The sequence below is a fragment of the Arachis ipaensis genome, chromosome B9, assembly GCF_059453495.1.
Source record: "Arachis ipaensis isolate K30076 ecotype BB chromosome B9, ASM5945349v1, whole genome shotgun sequence".
NCBI classification, from domain to species: Eukaryota; Viridiplantae; Streptophyta; class Magnoliopsida; order Fabales; family Fabaceae; genus Arachis; species Arachis ipaensis.
Window position 1 is genome coordinate 89,082,875 of NC_142444.1, and position 19,221 is coordinate 89,102,095.

General features: G+C 40.1%; 1 non-coding gene and 1 pseudogene across 1 annotated transcript; one reads left to right on the forward strand and one right to left on the reverse strand.

Annotated features, from left to right (window-relative positions):
• Positions 1 to 19,221, reverse strand: part of LOC148545389 (uncharacterized) — a 57,010-nt pseudogene that overhangs the window by 9,280 nt on the left and 28,509 nt on the right.
• Positions 17,599 to 17,705, forward strand: LOC148545391 (small nucleolar RNA R71). Its single transcript, XR_015901586.1, has one exon. It is a non-coding gene; the product is annotated as a small nucleolar RNA R71 (small nucleolar RNA).

The following is a 19,221-nucleotide window of genomic DNA, read 5'->3' on the forward strand; positions in this document are numbered from 1 at the left end:
CCATAGAGATTCCATTGAACCTCCTTATGCCCTTCATAATCTCTGATGAGTATTCTTCTTCTAAAGAGAATGAGGATGTTACTGAAGAGTAAACTGCCAAGTTTCTTGGTGCAATCATGAAGCTGAATGCCAAATTATTTGGCATTGATACTTGGGAAGTTGAACCTCCCTTGTTCATCAATGAACTAAGTGATCTGGATCAACTGACATTGCCTCAGAAGAGACAGGATCCTGGAAAGTTCATAATACCTTGTACCATAGGCACCATGATCTTTAAGGCTCTGTGTGACCTTGGCTCAGGAATAAACCTCATGCCCCTCTCTGTAATAGAGAAACTGGGAATCTATGGGATGCAAGCTGCTAAAATCTCATTAGAGATGGCAGACAATTCAAGAAAACAGGCATATGGACAAGTAGAGGACGTGTTAGTAAAGGTTGAAGGCCTTTACATCCCTGCTGATTTCATAGTCCTGGATACTGGAAAGGAAGAGGATGAATCCATCATCGTAGGAAGACCTTTCCTGGCCACAGCAAGAGCTGTGATTGATGTTGACAGAGGTGAACTAGTCCTTCAATGGAATGAGGACTCCCTTGTGTTTAAAACTCAAGGATCTCCCTCTGCAACCATGGAGAGGAAGCATAAAAAGCTTCTCTCAGAGCAGAGTCAACCCAAGCCCCCACAGTCAAACTCTAAGTTTGGTGTTGGAAGGCCACAACCAAACTCTAAGTTTGGTGTTGAACGCCCATATCCAAACTCTAAGTTTGGTGTTGGAGAGTTTCAACAATGCTCTGAACATCTGTGAGGCTCCATGAGAGCCCACTATCAAGCTATTGACATTAAAGAAGTGCTTGTTGGGAGGCAACCCAATGTTTATTTATCTAATTTTATTTTTGTTTTTCATGTTTTATTAGGTTCATGATCATGAGGAGTCACAAAATAAATATAAAAATTGAAAACGGAATCAAAAACAGCAGAAGAAAAATCACACCCTGGAAGAGCATCTGCCTGGCGTTCAACGCCAGAACAGAGCATGGTTCTGGCGCTGAACGCCCAAAATGGGCAGCATCCTGGCGCTGAACGCCCAGAACAAGCATGGTTTTGGCGTTCAACGCCAGAAATGGCTAGTAAATGGGCGTTGAACGCCCAAAATGGGCACCAACCTGGCACTGAACGCCCAGAGTTGTGTGCAAGGGCATTTTACATTCCTAATGTGGTGCAAGGTTGTAAATCCTTAAACACCTCAGGATCTGTGGACCCCACAGGATCATCTCAGGATCTGTGAACCCCACAGGATCCCCACCTACCTCCACTCACTTCTTCTCACCCCTCTTTCACACAATCCCATAAACACTCTTCCCCAAAACTCTTCACCAATTACCTCAATCTCTCTTCCCCATCACCTCTTCACCACTCACATCCATCCACTCTTCCCCATAAACCTACCTCATAAACTCCACCTACCTTTAAAATTCAAAACCAATTTCCCACCCAAACCCACCCATATGGCCGAAACCTTTCCCCCCTCCCTTCCCTATATAAAGCCCTCCATTCTTCATCAAATTCACACAACACACCCCTCTACACCCTTCTTGGCCGAAATACTTCCCACTCTCCCTCTCCTCCATTTCTTCTTCTTCTTCATCTATTCTTTCTTTTATTGCTCGAGGGCGAGCAAAATTCTAAGTTTGGTGTGGTAAAAGCATAAGCTTTTTGTTTTTCCATTACCATTGATGGCACCTAAGACCGGAGAATCCTCTAGAAAGGGGAAAGGGAAGACAAGAGCTTCCACATCCGAGTCATGGGAGATGGAAAGGTTCATCTCCAAAGCCCATCAAGACCACTTCTATGATGTTGTGGCCAAGAAGAAGGTGATCCCTGAGGTCCCTTTCAAACTCAAAAGAAATGAGTATCCAGAGATCCGACATGAAATTCAAAGAAGAGGTTGGGAAGTTCTAACAAATCCCATCCAATAAGTCGGCATCCTAATGGTTCAAGAGTTCTATGCCAATGCATGGATCACCAAGAACCATGATCAAAGTAAGAACCCGGATCCAAAGAACTATGTTACAATGGTTCGGGGGAAATACTTAGATTTTAGTCCGGAGAATGTGAGGTTGGCGTTTAACTTGCCCATGATGCAAAGAGATGAACGCCCTTACACTAGAAGGGTCAACTTTAATCAAAGGTTGGACCAAGTCCTTATGGACATATGCGTGGAAGGAGCTCAATGGAAGATTGACTCCAAAGGCAAGCCAGTTCAACTAAGAAGATTGGACCTCAAGCCTATAGCTAGAGGATGGTTGGAGTTCATTCAATGCTCAATCATTCCCACTAGCAACCGGTCTGAAGTTACTATAGACCGGGCCATCATGATCCATAGCATCATGATTGTAGAAGAGGTGGAAGTTCATGAGATTATACCTCAAGAGCTCTACAAGGTGGCTGACAAGTCCTCCACTATGGCAAGGTTAGCCTTTCCTCACCTCATTTGCCACCTATGCAATTTGGCTGGGATTGACATAGAGGGAGATATCCTCATTAAAGAGGACAAGCCCATCACTAAGAAGAAGATGGAGCAAGCAAGAGAGCCCGTTCATGGAGCTCAAGAGGCGCAAGAAGCTCATTACCATGAGATCCCGGAGCTGCCTCAAATGCACTTTCCTCCACAAAATTATTGGGAGCAAATCAACACCTCCCTAGGAGAATTGAGTTCCAATATGGGACAACTAAGGGTGGAACATCAAGAGCACTCCATCATGCTCCATGAAATAAGAGAAGATCAAAAAGCAATAAGGGAGGAGCAACAAAGACAAGGAAGAGACATAGAAGAGCTCAAGGACATCATTGGTTCCTCAAGAAGGAAACGCCACCATCACTAAGGTGGATTCATTCCTTGTTCTTGCTTTCTCTATTTTTCGTTTTCTATGTTATGTGCTTATCTATGTTTGTGTCTTCATTACATGATCATTAGTAGTTAGTAACTTTGTCTTAAAGTTATGAATGTCCAATGAATCCATCACCTCTCTTAAATAAAAACTGTTTTAATTTAAAAGAACAAGAAGTACATGAGTTTCAAATTTATCCTTGAACTTAGCTTAATTATGTTGATGTGGTGACAATGCTTCTTGTTTTCTGAATGTATGCTTGAACAGTGCATATGTCTTTTGAAGTTGTTGTTTAAGAATGTTAAATATGTTGGCTCTTGAAAGAATGATGACTAGGAGACATGTTATTTGATAATCTGAAAAATCATAAAAATGATTCTTGAAGCAAGAAAAAGCAGCAAAGAACAAAGCTTGCAGAAAAAAAAAATAGGCGAAAAAAAATAGAAAGAAAAAGCAAGAAAAAAAGCCAAAAGCTCTTAAAACCAAGAGGCAAGAGCAAAAAGCCAATAACCCTTAAAACCAAAAGGCAAGGGCAACAAAAAGGATCCCAAGGCTTTGAGCATCAGTGGATAGGAGGGCCTAAAGGAATAAAATCCTGGTCTAAGCGGCTAAACCAAGCTGTCCCTAACCATGTGCTTGTGGCGTGTAGGTGTCAAGTGAAAACTTGAGACTGAGCGGTTAAAGTCAAGGTCCAAAGCAAAAGAAGAGTGTGCTTAAGAACCCTGGACACCTCTAATTGGGGACTTTAGCAAAGCTAAGTCACAATCTGAAAAGGTTCACCCAATTATGTGTCTGTGGCATTTATGTATCCAGTGGTAATACTGGAAAACAAAGTGCTTAGGGCCACGGCCAAGACTCATAAAATAGCTGTGTTCAAGAATCATCATACTGAACTAGGAGAGTCAATAACACTATCTGAACTCTGAGTTCCTATAGATGCCAATCATTCTAACTTCAATGGATAAAGTGAGATGCCAAAACTATTCAAGAGGCAAAAAGCTATAAGTCCCGCTCATATGATTGAAGCTATGTTTCATTGATAGTTTAGAATTTATAGTATATTCTCTTCTTTTTATCCTATTTGATTTTCAGTTGCTTGGGGACAAGCAACAATTTAAGTTTGGTGTTGTGATGAGCGGATAATTTATACGCTTTTTGACATTGTTTTTAGTATGTTTTTAGTAGGATCTAGTTACTTTTAGGGATTTTTTCATTAGTTTTTATGTTAAATTCACATTTCTGGACTTTACTATGAGTTTGTGTGTTTTTCTGTGATTTCAGGTATTTTCTGGCTGAAATTGAGGGACTTGAGCAGAAATCAGATTCAGAGGTTGAAGAAGGACTGCTGATGCTGTTGGATTCTGACCTCCCTGCACTCAAAGTGGATTTTCTGGAGCTACAGAACCCGAAATGCCGCGCTTTTAATTGCGTTGGAAAGTAGACATCTAGGGCTTTCCAGCAATATATAATAGTCTATACTTTGGCCAAGAATAGATGACGTAAACTGGCGTTCAACGCCAGCTTTCTACCCAAATCTGGCGTCCAGCGCCAGAAAAGGAGCCAAAACCAGAGTTGAACGCCCAAACTGGCACAAAAGCTGGCGTTCAACTCCAAGAAGGACCTCTACACGTGCAACACTCAAAGCTCAGCCCAAGCACACACCAAGTGGGCCCCGAAAGTGGATTTATGCATCAATTACTTACTTTTGTAAACCCTAGTAGCTAGTTTATTATAAATAGGACCTTTTACTATTGTATTAGGTATCTTTTGATCACCTTTTGATCCTTTGATCATCTTTGGACGTCTGGTTCTTAGATCAGAGGGGCTGGCCATTCGGCCATGCCTGGACCTTTCACTTATGTATTTTCAACGGTAGAGTTTCTACACTCCATAGATTAAGGTGTGGAGCTCTGCTGTTCCTCAAAGATTAATGCAAAGTACTACTGTTTTCTATTCAATTCATCTTGTTTCGCTTCTAAGATATTCATTCGCACTTCAACCTGAATGTGATGAATGTGACAATCATCATCATTCCTTATGAACGCGTGCCTGACAACTACTTCCGTTCTACATCAGATTGAATGAGTATCTCTTAGATCTCTTAATCGGAATCTTCGTGGTGTAAGCTAGAATGATGGCGGCATTCAAGAGAATCCGGAAGGTCTAAACCTTGTCTGTGGTATTCCGAGTAGGATTCAATGATTGAATGACTGTGACGAGCTCCAAACTCGCGATTGCAGGGCATTAGTGACAGACGCAAAAGGATAGTAAATCCTATTCCAGCATGATCGAGAACCGACAGATGAATAGCCGTGCCGTGACAGGGTGCGTTGACCATTTTCACTGAGAGGATAAGATGAAGCCATTGACAAGGGTGATGCCTCCAGACGATTAGCCGTGCCGTGACAGGGCATTGGATCATTTTCCCGAGAGATGACCGAAAGTAGCCATTGACAGTGGTGATGTATCACATAAAGCCAGCCATGGAAAGGAGTAAGACTGATTGGATGAAGATAGCAGGAAAGCAGAGGTTCAGAGGAACGAAAGCATCTCCATTCGCTTATCTGAAATTCTCACCAATGAATTACATAAGTATTTCTATCCCTATTTTATTATATTATTTTCGAAAACTCCATAACCATTTGATATCCGCCTGACTGAGATTTACAAGGTGACCATAGCTTGCTTCATACCGACAATCTCCGTGGGATTCGACCCTTACTCACGTAAGGTATTACTTGGACGACCCAGTGCACTTGCTGGTTAGTTATGCGAAGTTGTGAAGATATGTTTAGACCATGGTCCTGTGCATCCGTTTTTGGTGCCATTGCCGGGGAATCAATTTTGAACAATAATTCACAACCTGAGTAGCAATTTCGCATACCACTTACTTATGGCTCAAGAAAGTGCATAAAATCAATTGAAAACAAAAGAAAAAGACTAGTGAAACTAGGCTAAGATGACTTGTCATCACAACACCAAACTTAAAGCTTGCTTGTCCCCAAGCAAGAAAAGAATTATTGAGAAGAAAGAATGAAATGGAAGAGGATGTTCATGCTAGCAGAGTATTATTGGTAGTTCATGGGGTTTTATGTGGATATGTAAACACTCACTTCTTATTGACTTTTAGGCCTAGAAAGTCTCCTTCAAGCATCAAGCAACACACTGCTATGACCTCTCATTATTCCTTTGTCCTTGACTATTATTTTTCTCTCTAAGCTTTAGTTCAGTGTCATGTGTAACAAGTTCTTTTCTTTCTTTATACTTGACACATTATTCACTATAGACACTTGGCTCACATTCCTTCTTAAAACATTGATGCCCAACACCTCTTTGGGTTACTAAATGCCTTGTAGTTAGGTTGCTCTTGATAGTGGACTTTCAACTGATGATCCCAGGTTAGTTAACCCAAGTCACCAAGTGTTGATGCACTCCAAAGAACTTAATAATCCAAGCAGATCCTAGTACAAAGACACCACAGGCATATATTCTAAGGTTCAAGCTATTGTTGTCTAGCTTTGTTTCTTTTTATTTTCTTTTGTTCTGTTGCCACTCTTTGGCTATTTCTTTTCTCTTTTTGTTTTTCTTTTTAACCAAGGACTTTTATTTGATTGAGATTCATAGACAGTATGCCACTTTCTACTTAGAAGGAGACATCCTAGTTCTCTTATTCACTAAAAGTGAGCTATCATACAATCACACATACATACCACCACTTACTTTTATTGTACTTCTATCTAACAGAGAACTATCTTACTTCACATTCAAACATTTCTTTTATTGAATTAAAGATGCAGGGGACAAAGCATGCTTTTTGTTAAGTGAAAGTAAACACACAAGCACACACTTAGACTAGCTTACTTATTTTAAGAAAATTGATTCTACTTGTACTAGATGAACACTTTAGTAAGATATAAATCATAGCATCTCTCAACAGCTGAAGTTAAGTATAGATACAACTTATTGGTTTGCAGTTCTTTTGTCCTTCTTTTTGTTGATCCCCTTTTGAGTCATGGTGCATTAGGTCTTCAATTGGTGGTTAGTTCCCTGCATAATTCTCAAAAGTTGCTTGCTTCTCAAGCCCTTAGGTGACTGGTTAGTATGCATGAATTGAGTGCGGCTTTTGGATTTAATTTGGTGTGGGAACACCAAACTTAGTTCCTTGCCACTTCCTCTGATGCAATAGGTCAACTATATGTAAAATCTTGTGTTCTTGCTAAGGGTTATGAAGTTAAAACTAGAGAGCAATTAAGTAATTGAATAATCTGTTTGATTGCTTGGAGCTAGTATTGTGCAAGAAGTGAGAATATGTTTTTAAATTATGTTTTGGTGGAACACCAAACTTATAATCCTTCATTCTCCTTTAAATTGTTTTGGTGTGTAACACCAAACTTAGCTCCTTGCAATGCATACCAAATATTCAACATTTTTATTGAAAAGGCTATGAAAAGAAAACTACCTCTGGTTGGGTTGCCTCCCAACAAGCGCTCTTTTAATGTCACTAGCTTGACATCCTTCAATTCTTTTCAAGAAGGCTGTAGGCTCCGAACCTCTTTTTCCTTATCCCATTGTCCTCCCAAGTACAGCTTTGCTCTGTGACCATTTGCTGTGAATGGACTCTTTGTTGCTTCATCTAGCAATTCAATACTCCCATAAGGAAAAACCTTTGTCACCAAGTATGGGCCAGTCCACTTAGACTTAAGTTTGCCAGAGAAGATCTTAAGCCTTGAGTTATACAGGAGCACTTACTGTCCTGGCTTGAACTCCTTCTTTGTGATCTTCTTATCATGCCACCTCTTAGCTCTTTCCTTGTATATCTTAGCACTCTCATAGGCTTCTAACCTGAATTCGTCCAACTCATTTAGTTGTAACAACCTTTTCTCTCCTGCAGCTTGGGAGTCAAGGTTGAGGAGTTTAGTGGCCCAAAAAGCTCTGTGTTCAAGCTCTACAGGGAGGTGGCAGGATTTGCCATACAATAGCTGAAAGGGTGACTTGCCAATAGGAGTTTTGAAAGCTGTCCTATATGCCCATAATGCATCTTCTAGCTTCCTAGCCCAATCTTTTCTTGTGCTTCCCACTGTTTTCTCTAGGATCTTCTTTAATTCCCTATTTGCTAGTTCAGCCTGGCCATTAGTCTGAGGGTGGTAAGGTGTGGCTACTTTATGGATTACTCCATATTTGTGGAGGAGTTTCTCCATCTGTTTGTTGCAAAAGTGACCACCACCATCACTAACAAGACCCTTGGGCACTCCATATCTTGTGAAAATGTGCTTTTTAAGGAATTGGAGGACAATCTGTGCATCACAGGTGGTTGTGGCTATGGCTTCCACCCACTTTGAGACGTACTCCACTGCTACTAAGATATATCTGAAAGAATAGGAAGGGGGAAAGGGTCCCATGAAATCAATTCCCCATAGATCAAATAATTCCAATTCCAAGATGAAGTTTTGAGGCATCTCATTCCTTCTTGTCAGTCCTCCTGCTCTCTGGCATTCATTACATTGGTGAACATACTCTCTGGCATCCTTGAAGATAGTTGGCCAATAGAAGTCACTCTGCAGTACCTTTGCAGCTGTTCTTTCTGGGCCAAAGTGTCCACCATAAGCTGAACCATGGCAATGCCACAAGATATCCCTCATTTCACTCTCAGGGAAACACCTTCTAATTACTCCATCAGAACATCTCTTGAACAGGAAGGGTTCATCCCATAAGAATTTCCTTCCCTCATTGATTAACTTCTTCACTTGTTGCTTAGAGAACTCTTGAGGTATCTTCCTTCCCACTTTGTAGTTTGCTATGTCAGCAAACCAAGGTGCTTGCTGGATCTGTAAAAGGTGCTCATCTGGGAAGCTTTCATTCACGGGCTGGGAGGCTTTTTGAATTGTTTCTTGTGGTAGCCTCGACAAATGATCAGCAACCCGGTTCTCAGTGCCCTTCCTGTCCCTTACCTCAATATCAAACTCTTGTAGGAGCAGTATCCACCTGATAAGTCTTGGTTTAGCATCCTGCTTTGACATCAAATACTTAAGGGCAGCATGGTCAGTATAAACCACAATTTTGGATCCTATCAAGTATGATCTAAACTTATCAAATGCATAGACTACAGCTAACAATTCCTTTTCTGTTGTGGTGTAATTTTTTTGGGCCTCATTCAACACTTTACTTGCATAATATATGACATGATGCAAGTTTCCCTTCTTTTGTCCAAGTACAGCACCAATTGCAAGGTCACTTACATCACACATGAGTTCAAAAGGCAGTTCCCAATCTGGGGGTGTGATGATTGCTGCTGTTGTGAGTCTATTTTTTAAAGTTTCAAAGGCATGCCGGCAGTTTTCATCAAACACAAAAGGATTATCTAGCATTAATAGATTACTCAAAGGCTTGGCTATTTTTGAAAAATCCTTGATAAACCTTCTATAAAATCCTGCATGCCCCAAGAAACTTCTAACAGATTTCACATTAGCTGGTGGAGGGAGTTTTTCTATGATCCCAACCTTTGCCTTGTCAACCTCTATTCCTTTTCTTGAAACCTTATGACCAAGAACAATCCCCTCGTGTACCATGAAATGGCACTTCTCCCAGTTCAAAACCAAATTAGTTTCTTAGCACCATTTTAAGACAAGAGTTAGATGGTTCAGGCAAGTGTTGAAATTATCACCAAAAACAGAAAAGTCGTCCATGAAGACCTCTAAAAATTTTTCAACCATATAAGAGAAAATGGAAAGCATACACCTCTGAAATATGGCTGGGGCGTTGCATAGCCCAAATGGCATCCTCCTATATGCAAAAACTCCAAATGGACATGTGAAGGCAGTCTTCTCTTGGTCCTTGGGATCTACCACGATTTGATTGTACCCAGAATACCCGTCCAAAAAGCAATAATAGGCATGGCCGGCCAATCTTTCCAGCATCTGATCAATAAATGGGAGAGGGAAATGATCTTTTCTTGTGGCATCATTCAATCTTCTATAGTCTATGCACATTCTCCACCCAGTCACTGTTCTAGTAGGGATCAACTCATTCTTCTCATTAGTGATGACCGTCATTTCTCCTTTCTTTGGTACAACTTGAACCGGGCTCACCCATGAGCTGTCAGATATTGGGAAGATTATCCCTGCATTCCACAACTTCATTACTTCCTTCTGGACAACTTCCTTCATTGTGGGATTTAGCCTTCTTTGAGGTTGAACCACTGGTTTGGAATTGTCCTCCAAGAGGATCTTATGCATACACACTGCAGGGCTGATGCCTTTCAGGTCATCAATGGTCCATCCCAAAGCATCTTTGTGAGCTTTGAGTACATCAAGAAGTTCTCCTTCTTCCTTTTTTGTCAGGGATGAATTAATGATCACTGGGAAGCTTTCCGATGTGCCAAGGAATGCATATTTGAGATGGGTGGGTAATGGCTTCAGTTCTTGTTTTCGTACTTCTTCCTTCTTGTCTTGTTTTTCATCTTGCTCAATAGAAGTCTCAGCTACCTGTTCCTCTGTTGTCCCTTGATTTCCTTCTTGCTCTTGAGAACTTTCTTCCAGCATTTCTTCCACCAAACTCTCTATCATATCCACTCTCATGTAATCCTCTTGCTCAGGAATGTGTTGCATTGACTTGAAAATGTTTATGACCATTTGTTCATTGTGGACCCTGAAGATTATTTCTCCTTTTTCTACATCAATGATGGCTCTTGCTGTGGCTAGAAATGGCCTTCCCAAAATGATGGAATTGTTTACTTCCTCTTCAGTATCCAAAATCACAAAATCTGCTGGGAAAATAAACTCCCCAACCTTCACCAACAGATTCTCCACAATTCCATTGGGTGTTTTGATTGATCTGTCAGCCATGACCAACGACATCCTGATGGGTTTAAGTTCTTCTATGGCAAGCTTTCTCATCATTGAGAGAGGCATTAAGTTGATACTGGCACCAAGGTCACAGAGAGCTTTGTTGAGAACTATTCTGCCAATGGTGCATGAGACTACAAAGCTTCCTGGATCCTTGAGTTTTGGTGGAATGCCCCTTTGAATCACAGCACTGCATTCCTCGGTGAGTAACACGGTTTCCTTCTCAAGCCAACTCCTCTTTTTGTTAATAAGCTCCTTCAAAAACTTGGCATACAGAGGCATTTGCTCAAGTGCTTCAGCCAAGGGAATATTGATCTCCAGCTTTTTGAAAGTCTCAAGGAACTTATGAAAATGTTGGTCCTTAGTCTCTTTGCTGAACCTCTGGGGATATGGAAGTGGAGGTGTGATGCTCTTTCCCACTTGCTGCTGTCCCTGAATCACTTCTTTTGAACTGTGTGGCTGGTTGTTCTTCTCTTTGAGTTTCTCAGTGCTCTTGTTTGGCATCACAACTTGATCCTTGGCTTCATCTGCCTTTGTTTGCTTTTCATCTTCTATTGTTCTTTTGCTGCTCTCTACTTGCATCTTTGTAGTGTCATTGTTGCTCATCAATGTTCTCCCACTCCTTAATTGTATCGCCTTGCATTCTTCTTTAGGATTTGGGATTGTGTCACTCGGCAGTGAGCTTGAAGGTCTCTCAACAGAAATTTGCTTAGAGATTTGCCCAATCTGCCTCTCTAGGCTCTTCATGGAGGCTTCCTGGTTCTTTGTGGTCATTTCTTGGTTCTTCATCATCTTTTCCATGAGCATCTCCAGATTAGTAATCCTCTGAGAGTCTTGTAAAATTGCTTGGTTATGGGGTGCTGATGGTTGATGGTAAGTGCTTTGGTTGGTAGGTTGGTTATTGGATGGATAATGGTTAGAGTTGGGGTAGTTGTTTTGGGGTTTTCTGTAGGGATTTTGGTTAGTCTGCTGCTGGTTGTGGTTTTGGTTGTTTCTTAAGGTGTTTGGGTTTGAGTTCCTCTGCCATGGTTGTTGGTTTTAGTTGTGGTTATCCCCCCATCTGAGGTTTGGGTGGTTCTTCCATGATGGATTGTAGGTATCACCATACACCTCATTTGAACCTTGGTTGTGCATATACTGCACTTGCTCTTGCTGTTGTTCCTCTTGGTTCTCCTCATTATGCCCCCAAGGAGTGGTTGGTTGGCTTGTGGCACTCACTGATGCTACTTGTAGGCCATCAATTCTTTTGGCCATTTGCTCAAATTGTTGCTGAATCTGTTGCTGCATCATTTTGTTTTGAGCTAAGATTGAGTCCACTCCTTCTTACTCCATTACTCCTCTCCTTTGTGATGGTTGGCGTTGCCTTTGATGCGCAAAAAAATACTGATTATTAGCCACCATGTCAATAAGATTTTGAGCTTCTTCTGCAGTTTTCATCAGTTGCAATGATCCTCCAGCTGAGTGATCAAGTGCCCCTTGAGCCTTTAGAGTGAGTCCTTCATAGAAGTTCTGTAGCTTGTCCCACTCAGTGAACATTTCTGGTGGACATTTCCTCAGCAGAGCCTTATATCTCTCCCATGCCTCATACAGATTTTCAGCATCCAATTGCGTGAATGTCTGCACCTCAGTCTTCAACCTGATGATCCTTTGAGGGGGTAAAACTTGGCAAGAAACTTGCTCACCAAATCATCCCAAGTGTTAATGCTTTCCTTCGGAAATGTTTCTAGCCATTGAGTGGCTTTGTCCCTGAGAGAGAATGGGAATAACAACAGCTTGTATATGTCAGGGTGCACTCCATTGCTTTTAACTGTGTCACAAATTCTCAAGAAAGTGGATAAATGTTGGTTTGGATCCTCCAATGGTCCTCCTCCAAACGAGCAGTTGTTTTGGACCAATGTGATGAGTTGTGGCTTCAATTCAAAGTTATTTGCATTGACATTAAGGGTGAGAATGCTGCTTCCACAATGTCTAGCATTTGCAAAAGTATAAGAGGCCAGTACTCTTCTCTGTTGTGGGTTATTGTTAACCCTTCCTCCTGGATTAGATGGATCTCCTTCCATCTCGTGATATTCTTCCTCAGATTCTTCCTCTCCAACAATATTCTTCCCTCTTTCAGCTCTTCTTAACCTTCTAAGAGTTCTCTGGTCAGTTTCAGATAAAACAGGAGTGGCTCTCCCTGTACCTGACATACAAACAAAACAAAAGAAACACCACCAGTAACACTTCAATCTATTGCTAGAATGAAGTTTTAGTTAGCTTAAGCAAAATTTCAAACAGTTAGTGTGTCAGTCAAAAATTAGAGAAACAAAAAAGAAGAAGTGCTTGATCTAGATCTCCACTTCACTTAATCATTGTCAATCTATTTCAATCCCCGGCAACGGCGCCAAAAACTTGATGGGGGAAATTTTCGGAAAAACGAATTTCCAAAATACCCAAATCTAACCGGCAAGTGCACCGGGTCGCATCAAGTAATAATAACTCACGTGAGTGAGGTCGATCCCACAGGGATTGAAGGATTGAGCAATTTTAGTTTAGTGGTTGATTTAGTCAAGCGAATCAAGTATTGGTTGGGTGATTTGTGATTGCAGAAACTAAATTGCTTGAAATGTAAAGGGAGGGGTAGTTTGCAGAAAATCAAAGAGCAAAGAAAGTAAATAAGCTGAATCTTAAAGAACAAGTAATGTAAATTGCAGAAACTTAGATTGCAAGAAATGTAAATGGCTGAATCTTAAAGTGCAAGAAATGTAAATTACTTGAATTATAAAGGGGATTGGGAAGTGGGTTTGCAGAATTTAAACAAGGAAGAGTAAATTGCACTAAACTGAAAAGTAGAAGAAGAATTGAATTGAACCGGATCTAGAACGGAAATTTAAATGAACTTGAAAAACATTAAACAGAGAATTTAAAATGAAAACTCCAGATCTCAAGACCCAAGAGACTAGATAATCGAGTCTAGATCTCAATGCCTTCCTAGATCCAAATGTAGAATTCAATTGCATGAAATAAAGAAAAGTAAATTGTAGAATGAGTAGAAGAAAAGGCAATAAACAGAAATTGAAATTCAATTATGTAGTAAATAAAACAGAGAGATCTCAGGATGAGATTGAAACAGAATTCCTTCAATTCTCTAACCCAAGATCCAAGACAAATTGTAAATGAAATTGAAAGCAAGAAAACTAAGAGGAAGAGAATTCAATTCTCCTTCCCCAAGACTCAGAATCTCCAAATAACTCCTAACCAAAAGCTTTCCAAAACTCTCAGCAAAACGAAAAGGAAAGCTCTTTGAAAACTTAAATCCTAAGCTATTTATACACTTTCTTCAAATGGTCTTCAAGCCTTGAATTGGACCTTTGCTCTTGATGGAATTGGGTTGATAAAAGCCTCTGTTGATTACTCTTGGAGTTGGAGAGAAACCCATTGTGAACCGGGCCATGAATCATAAAAGCTTGAGTCAAAGTTTGAGGCAAACTTTGGCTCAAGCTTTTCATATCAGCTGCCCCCTTTTGCTGCTACCAACGTTTGGACTAAAGTTTGAGGTCAAACTTTGAGCCAAACGTTGAGCCTTCTTGTATGCCTTGTGGCGCCAACGTTTGCCAAAAAGTTTGAGGCAAACGTTGGCGCAAACTTTTGCTCTCCTGGGTGTGTTGATGGTGGCGCCAACGTTTGCCAAAAAGCTTGAGGCAAACGTTGGCGCAAGCTTTTCTCCTCCAGGGTGTTGGTGTGTGGTGCCAACGTTTGCCAAAAAGCTTGAGGCAAACGTTGGCACAAGCTTTTGCTTCTTCCTGGGAGATTTCAACTTTTCCAAAAGTTTGAGCTAAAGTTTGAGGCAAACTTTGGCTCAAGCTTTTTGTTCTCTCTTACTCCTAGCCATTCCTTCTTTCTCCAACCTTCTTCAAAGCTCTTTTCCCCTATCATCAATCAACCAAACATATCAAAGCTATGCTCAAAATCATGAGATTGTTATTCTTTCATAGTATATGACAATTATAGCACAAAATCTCATGAAATTACATTAATTCTTCCATGGTTGATTGAATCAAAGGAAACATGAAATTTTACTCAATTGGCTTACTTATGGCTCAAGAAAGTGCATAAAATCAATTCAAAACAAAAGAAAAAGACTAGTGAAACTAGGCTAAGATGACTTGTCATCAACCATTGGCCTTCACAGTATCACATATTCTCAAGAATGTGGTTAGATGCTGGTTGGGGTCTTTGACAATGACCAAAAGCATGGATTTAGATTTTCACACTAAAAATAGGATTGACGTTGCAAGTATAGTCCAAATCCAACCATTGATCATCAATCAAATTATAATCTTAAAGATGTCACAATCAACACAAATTAACTGGGAGTTTTAAATCCCGGGTCGTCTTCCCTAGGAACTAATGCCAATAAGTGCACAATTTTTGGTTGTGAGAATCAAAGGGGTTTTCAATGATAAAGAAACAATAAAGAAATAATGAGATAAAAGAACAAGAAAGAATTGCAATTAACAAAGTAATAAAGGAATAAAAGAACTATGTATGTAATATAAACAAGTAATGCTATAAAGTGATGGAAAGGTAGTTCAAAACATAAAATAAACCTTGACTTGGGATGAGTTATGGAATCCCTCTTAGCCATAACCACAACTATGATAATTATGATGGATTACTCTCACTAAGTCAATCCTTAACATCGAAGGATAAGTTAAGTGAGCATAATTGTTATTAATCCACAAGTCCTAGCTAACTTACTAATTACCTTAGTAAAAAGCTAGCATTAGTGGAAACAATAACAACTAACAACCCAAGAATTATCACTAAATATTGGACATTATGGCTCTAGTAATCCATAGACTCATTTTTCCCAAGCCAAGGGGTGGAAATCATAACTAAGATTGGCATTTCACCAAACACATAGAGGGAATAAACATAAAATATAGCAAAATTGGGAAAATAATAAAAGCTATGAACCACAATTGATAACAAGCAACCAAGGCAACTCAACAAACATAAAATGAGAATCAAACATCAAATTCAACAACTAAAAATCCAAAATTGTAAACTATGCATATATTGACAAGAGAAATTGAAATAGATGAAAGTGTAGAACAAGTAATGTAATTAAAAGAGAAATTAAAGAAATACTTACAATGCAATTGCTATAATCCAAAATCAAACTTGAAGTATAAAATTCTACAAACCCTAATTAAAACCCTAAGAGAGAATTTCCTAATCTACACTACTCCTACTCCTACTATGTGTTTTCTACCCTACAAGTGAGATCTCCCTTCATATGCCATGAAGTTCCCTTCATATAGCACTTGATTTCAGCCTCCAAGCCTTCAGAAATAGGCCAAGAAAGCTCCAAAAATCACCCCCAGCGTGCTGAATTAATGAAGTCATGTGACTGAAGTGATGCGTACACGTGGGTCACGCGTACGCATCGCCAAACTTGCGCGCGTGTGCGTACGCACGCATCACTATGCGCACGCACGGAAGATGAATCTTCCAAAACTTCATTTCTTCATGCTTTCTGATACGCGAAAAACTTGTCTCGCAACAAATTTCCTTCGGCAAGTGTACCGAATTCGTCGTCAAGTAAAAACTCACAATAGAGTGAGGTCGAATCCCACAGAGATTGATTGATCAAGCAACTTTAATTAAAGGAATGTTCTAGTAGAGCGAACCAGAATTTGAGTTGGGAATTGCAGAAAATTAAATGGCGGGAAAGTAAATAGTGGAAACAGTAAATGCTGGAAATAAATAGCTGAATGTAAATGGCGGAAAGTAAATTGTAGAATCTTAAATGGGGATGGGGCAATTGCTCATAAAAGTAAATGGCAAAAATTAAAGAGAATGGGTAAGATCAGAAATGGGGAGTTCATTGGGCTCAGGAGATGTTGCATTCTCCGGATCAAGTTCATTTTCATCTCTTCCTCAATCAATGCATTCATTGATCTCCTTGGCAATCTTAAGTGATCGAATTACAAGGACAATTCCTTGTAATTCAATCTCTCAAATCTTGATCAATAGCCAATTCCTTGGTCAATTGCTCATAAGAAGAGATGAAGTATGGTCACTGATTATACCACATGCATTTCCTAAATCAAGTGTTGGAAGTATTATAGTCACATATCCATCCACACCCAATTTGGTCCAGCATGAGAAAGCATTTCTAGCATGATCCCTTCATTCCTCTTTCAAGGTTCAGAAGAGATCCAAGTATGAATAGCTTCTTTTCCAAGATAACTACCCAATTGGATGAAGATCGAAAGCTTTCTAGTAAAATCAAGAGAAAAGATAGAAGAAGGAGAATGAAAACTAAAATTGATCCATCAAATTACAACAAAGCTCCCTAACCCAATGAAAGGGGTTTAGTTGTTCATAGCTCTGGAAAATGAAAACAAAGATGGAGAATACATGCTGAAAGTAAACTAGAAGTGCAGAGAAAGTAAAATACAGAGAGTAATTCTAGGCCAAAGGCTCCCTAAAGTTTCCAGCTCTCCAAACTAATTTAAAGTTACTCCTATATATACTACTCTTCTGATCTTCTAGTTGGCTCTTCAAGTCTTGGGTTGCTGATGAAGTGGTGATTGCTGCTACTTGGTTCCTCTCCATCTTCTTGGTGAGGTCAGCCAGCTGCTTGGTAATGAGCTTATTTTGGGCCAGCAGAGTATCTACATTGTTTAGCTCCATCACTCCTCTAGTGTTCCCTCCTTCAGAAGCATAGAAATAGTCATTTTCTGCTACAGTCTCAATGACATCTATGGCTTCATCAATGGTCTTCTTCTTGTTCAGAGATCCTCCAGATGAATGGTCTACTGCCTTCTTTGATTCATAATAAAGGCCTTCATAGAAAATGTGTAGCTGCACCCATTCATTGAACATATCTGGTGGCCACCTCCTGGTCAGCTCCTTAAACCTCTCCCATGCTTCATATAGAGTCTCACCATCTTGTTGCCTGAAAGTTTGGACCTCAGCTCTCAGCCTGTTGATTCTTTGGGGAGGATAGAATCTGGCTAAAAATTTGTTCACCACATCTTCCCAAGTTGTCAAACTCTCCTTTGGAAAAGACTCCAGCCACTTGGCTGCCTTATCCTTGAGTGAGAATGGAAATAAGAGCAGTCTATAGGCATCAGGATGAACACCATTAGACTTCACCGTGTCACATATCCTCAGGAAGGTGGTTAGATGTTGATTGGGGTCTTCTTGGAGTCCTCCTCCGAACGAACAGTTGTTCTGAACAAGGGTGATGAGCTGCGGTTTTAGTTCAAAATTATTGGAATGGATGGTCGGCTTTTGAATGCTACTTCCACAGTTTCCTGGGTTTGGATTGATGTAAGAGCCTAAAACTCTTCTCTCCTCCCCAGCATGATTTGCTCAACCTTCTCTGCCATGGTTGTGAGCCTCTTCTTCATGATGGTTTTCCATGTTTTCTTCCATGTTTGGTTCAAAGTATTCCTCCTCTTCTTCGGCACCCACTACTCGTTTTTCTCTTGCTTCCCTTCTTAATCTAAGGAAGGTCCTCTCAGGTTCTGAATCAAAGGAAGTTGAAGCCCCGCTTCTTCTCCCTGTCATACAACCAACAAAGCACAAGCAAAGAAAATAGATGCAGGAAGTATTTTTGTTAGAATTACAGTTAGTATGAGTGATGAAATATATCAAACAGTTAGTGGGTCAGTGAACTGAATTGTAAATAACTAAAAAAAACGAAAAAGTAGGGGGGAAGAAATTAACAAAAACTGAAAGTAAATTACTCAAACAGAAAATTAAATCAAACAAACTAAAAATACTCAATCTAGTTATCCTCCAATTTAATCATTGTTGATTCAAAATCAATCCCCGGCAACGGCGCCATAAACTTAATACGCGAAAAACTTGTCTCGCAACAAATTTCCTTCGGCAAGTGTACCGAATTCGTCGTCAAGTAAAAACTCACAATAGAGTGAGGTCGAATCCCACAGAGATTGATTGATCAAGCAACTTTAATTAAAGGAATGTTCTAGTTGAGCGAACCAGAATTTGAGTTGGGAATTGCAGAAAATTAAATGGTGGGAAAGTAAATAGTGGAAACAGTAAATGCTGGAAATAAAGAGCTGAATGTAAATGGCGGAAAGTAAATTGCAGAATCTTAAATGGGGATGGGGCAATTGCTCATAAAAGTAAATGGCAGAAATTAAAGAGAATGGGTAAGATCAGAAATGGGGAGTTCATTGGGCTCAGGAGATGTTGCATTCTCCGGATCAAGTTCATTTTCATCTCTTCCTCAATCAATGCATTCATTGATCTCCTTGGCAATCTTAAGTGATCGAATTACAATTCCTTGTAATTCAATCTCTCAAATCTTGATCAATAGCCAATTCCTTGGTCAATTGCTCATGAGAAGAGATGAAGTATGGTCACTGATTATACCACATGCATTTCCCAAATCAAGTGTTGGAAGGATTATAGTCACATATCCATCCACACCCAATTTGGTCCAGCATGAGAAAGCATTTCTAGCATG